Here is a 5,106-nt window from a genome sequence, read left to right as displayed (position 1 = left end):
GACGAGAAAACTAGCTGTAAGACAAATCTAAAAAGTTCTTCTTATGATTGGCATTTGGCTAGCTTTTAGGCAAACTGCAAACACCAAAAGGCCACAACATTATGAATAACAAACTTTTTTGTTTTTTGCCATGGGTTGCATAGGTTGTGGCAGCCATCTTGAATAGGACTGACTTCAACAATTAATGAGTTGAAGAAATGTATCGAATGATTAATTTGAGAGTTTCTTTAAAATCTATACAATGGTCTATGAGACATTTGGCTACTGGTACAAAGGAACACACTCACACCCCCACATACCGTGATCACTTTGCTTTCAGCGTCAACATTAAAAGTGTGAAACTTTCAAGATCTCAATACACCATACTGATCCTTCGACAATAACTCACAGCCAATTGGGATAGTCGTTTTTGAGATCCTAAATGAAAAGATAAACCAATTAAATTGAACTGGAACACCAAATTGTTCCAGGGTGATTCACTAGTCCATCTGCCATTTAGCACAGCCAACAAGAATGTTCTACAGTTAACCAAGCCAAGATATCATCCTGAACAACAATRATAATGAGTGCTAAAAGACTTGTTAAACAAGAGTCGAATGAACAAGGCAGACGAGAACTGAGGTAGTAAAGATGAAAGAAGATAAATGAAGTGTGATAGAGAGATAAAAATGAAGGGGAACCCTACTACTACACACACATCAGAATGATACYGAGTTCCCTCCCCCACTATTCACACATCTAAGACACAGAAATTAGAAGAGCATTGAGATCTGATTATTCTAATGTCTGCATGCCTGCACATATAACAGCCCGATTTGTTAAAGCAGTAAATAAAAGTATGACCAATTAATGATCTAAAATTCTCTAGCATGAAAAAAATTTCCCTGGGAGGAAAATTCAAATAGCACTGGTACTGGTCAGCCATAGCAGAAATAACTTCATTACATCTGATGGATGGATAGATAGATAGATCTATCCATTCATCCATCCATTCATCGATCTTTAAAAACAATGAGTCAGAGGTAGAAAGGTGTTCACAACAAGAAACTCATGGGAGTTCATCATAATCGCATACTTGGACAACACTAAAAGGGGCCAGTAAACCTACAGCAGCCTATCTTCTTAGCACACCAGGCTCGTCCCAAACRTTTTACACTTTGAATGTCTACATACGTAGTGCTGCTAAGAATGTTGAGACATGCTTGGAGATTAAAGCATGTACYATATCAGGGGTATCCAATCCTGGTTCTTGATGACCACTGTCCTGCAGGTTTTCCTYGATTCCCTGCTCCACACACCACATTCAGTGATTGATCAGCATTGATCATGAATGACGTCACAAGAATTGCGGGGAATCCTCAAAATCCCGGATGTCAGACAAAAAACCCCGCAGCGATCCATATGCATGATTGCTGACTCAAACGCATTTATCCATGTAAACTTAAGCAAAGACAAAGTAGGGCTAAAATCGGCTTTGGTTGTATTGACGGATATAGCAATACACAGCTCAAGTGTTACTACAATGTAGTCTCCAGCAACCATGTCAAATTGATAAAAAGGTGTGTGTAGCAATCCCAGTGTTTCTGTGCTGATTGATGCTCTTTTGCCTTGAGGAWAAACAGAACAGATGAGAGATAATTTTGTGAACAATGCATGCCATTGATTTGCCTAATATTGCACAGGCTTTTGGAGGCAGGATGATTTTTTTTTTTACTTTGTTAGCCAGTGTTAACTGTTAGCAATATGTTCTGTTACTCTGTTTTACTCAAAAGTGCAAATGGGAAAAGTTTCAATGCTGCTGTATTTTTATTTTGGAAAGAAAAAAACTTTTGTCAAATCCAAATCTTTTGTTTCTTTTTCTTACTATTGCAAGTAGAACAATGTACCTACCGAATAGGTACAATTTTTTCTGCTCTTTTTTTCATCAGCGTTAATCACAGCACTGTATTGTACTGTACTTGAAGTTCTGTTTGACTGACCTTTGGGTGCTTGATGATGTCACATATTGCATAGGGAACCATTTTTAGTAACCCTGACCAGCGTTATCTGACGAAGGCTGTTAATCACACATTCATTCATGCAACAGAGATGGAACAGAGAAACCTCAAACATCCAAGATAGTGGTCCTCAAGGACCAGTRTTGGTTACCCCTACATTATCAAATACAGTCTCAATCGATAAACAACTAATTTCCCACTCAATAATTTTAAAGCAATTGTACCATATTTCTTCATTTTCTATCTGCCAACCCTGCCTGGCATGGAAACTTCAGCAAACTCYCATAAACTTGTTTTTTATGTTCATTCATCGCAATAAACACTGAAAAAACAAGGACGTTTCCATAAACCATTCTTGTGTAAACAGTCTAAACTGTCATCATTTGACCAAATATGGCCAGGTACTAAAGTACACTCATAAACCACCCATTGCCCAGAAATGGCATTTGTTTTGGACAACAGATGCCAAGCACTGAATTCCAACAAAAGAACACACCTCATATTCAGTCCTGGGTCGTTCCAATCACATCACTCTTTGTTACTTTGTTCTTACCAACATGGGAATTCAAGTTTACACTGAACCKTGACTACTCTCTCTACAGTTGGGCTTTAAAGACAACGGATATTCACTGAGACAAACTAAACCAGTCAAAGTGACTACTGGAGGTATTTTCTGTTCTTGCAAAGAAACTCACCTTTATGAACATCTGAGTGTTTCTTAAACCAGTCTTCTCAGAACACATTTGAATTCCAACTGCTTGTCAGTGCGTTGATTCACTTTCATATTTAAATTTGAAAATTAAAAACTTGTTAATCAAGACCACAGGAAACTGGTGACTTTACTTGGAACAACAAAGCTAACCCACCTCCCAGAGGGGGACCCCCCTGTTAAGCACCTGATAGTTGAGATTTAATGCTGCGTTCCARTTGTCCTCGGAGGTTGTAGCTTCGAGCCTACGAGTTCTATTTTTCAACTGGAATGCCCCATGAAGTCATAGTTTCGAGTCGAGAGGTCGGCGCATCCAAACCATACCCGAGCAGCCCGAGCATGCGTTATGTCATCATTTCAACACGGCTGCAGCGTGCAAGAAACTCTTTACTTTTGTTTTTTAGCAGTTCTGTGTTGTTTATTTTACATTATGTCAGACATACTTGTAATGCTTTTTAGTAATAGTTAAAATATATGTTTTAACRCTGTTTTTACACTCAAAATATCTCATAGAGCACTATTATTGTAAGTTTAATTGTTGCAGAACAAAATAATAGAAACSCTTTTTCYGATGTTTGAAACTGGAACGCTATCAGATCGGAACTGACGTCAGTCCGGCTTCAGAATTTTGAGTTCTGATACAACTGGAATGCAGCATTAGCTCCTAAAATTCAACTAGGCTCATTCCAAAAAAAGCTACTAGATGCCACCTACCTGGTTAGTTGCCAGTGTCTGTCTCTTGCATCACAGTACACAGTGCATAATCTAAATATACTCTTCGCACATTACACATTCATATGATCACTCACAAAGCTTGTAATATCAGAAAACCATTTATGTAGTGTAACACACAAATTAGCAGTTTGTCATCAATGCTTTTAGTAAGAGTTAATGGTTTTACATGTTTTTTAAACCAAATGGCAATGAATCTGTCTTGCCATATACTGACAAATGTCTGAGCAGTCCAAATTTAATCTGTTTTAACTGCAYCTCTTTAATGCTATGGTGATTATCTATAGAGCATCAAAATGAAATTATTCAGATTGCAGACTTCYATAATCATTTGGGGAAAAAATGCAGATATAAGGTCTGCTGTCATCTGAAAACATAATCAATTCAAAATTTGGTGTCAAATTTTTTCTGTATTAGCCAGCTTTTTGGCAAAACAAACAAAACAAATCTTTCAATCTAATTCTGGCATCATGAACAGCAAATTATGACTGAGACCTATAACATAACGAAAGAACAAAAGAAAGAACTGCTGTAAGTTACCGGTAAGTCTATAGAGTCAAATATGAGGCCATCTGTCTGACAGCTGAAGCATGGACCAAATTGGGTCACATGACAAAACAATCTAAATCACTGCACCACGTCTAAAAGTGGAAAAACAAACAAACAAACAAACAAACAAACAAACAAACAAACAAACAAACAAAAACACCCTGACGTGTTGAAATGAGTTCAGACCTCAAGCCTACGATTTAGGCATAAACAAACTTTAAAAATAAAGTAAGACATAAAAAGGAGCAAGACTTAATACTTGGATTTTCAGGTGAGAAACTGATCAAGCACATTCTATAAGTGCAAACAAATTTTTKKGGGGAAAATATGCTGGTCACTGTGTGTATAACCAAGACTGAGATTATTGCTGCACTGTTATTAAAGCACAAGTAGTACTGCAGAATGAACTATTTACTGCAGCTGTAGCCTGTTACAGTAATAAGACAAAAAGTGTCTATARATGTATTACAGGCTGTTTTAAAGGCTTTTTGCATTAGATAAAAAGAAAAAAAAGAATAAAGTTCAGTAGTTGCTTTGTTATCATTTTTTTCTTTATTAAAACATTCTTTACATGGATGTTGGTATACATATGAATGTAGACACAATTTTATGCAATTTAGCAAATATGATGAGCTGCATGCTCACATGCACTTATGTTTCATGGCTAACAGGAAAAAAATAAATTACTGAGCTTAGATTATAAGCATTTGTTTCTACTGAATTATGTATCATCGGGACACTTTACCTTGAAAGTCAAATGGAAAAAAAAAACTCAACTGAGAAAGAGCAGAGAACAGAATTTGTCTGTGTAAACAGTGATGTCATTATGTTTATTTATTCATATTTTTAGGAGAACTGATGATCTCGAACACTAAGCAGTCCTTGAGCAGGTAAGTTTTCTGATATAAACCGTCRTGGTAACAGACCCAAGAAAAATCTGAATCAACTTTCTGCTATGGAAAACCTAAAGTGACCCTGAGGTTACATCTTAGAGCTACTAACCCTGCTTTATATATACAGGCACTGGCTTAGAATATTATCATGTTTTTGATCATGTGTTGAAACTAGGGCTGCCACAATTAATCGATTAATCGACGACTAATCGATTATTAAAATAAT

The sequence above is a fragment of the Austrofundulus limnaeus genome, unplaced genomic scaffold, assembly GCF_001266775.1.
Source record: "Austrofundulus limnaeus strain Quisiro unplaced genomic scaffold, Austrofundulus_limnaeus-1.0 Scaffold328, whole genome shotgun sequence".
In the NCBI taxonomy this organism is placed as follows: domain Eukaryota; kingdom Metazoa; phylum Chordata; class Actinopteri; order Cyprinodontiformes; family Rivulidae; genus Austrofundulus; species Austrofundulus limnaeus.
The sequence above is the reverse complement of the archived record's forward strand: the minus strand, read 5'-3'. Positions refer to the sequence as shown.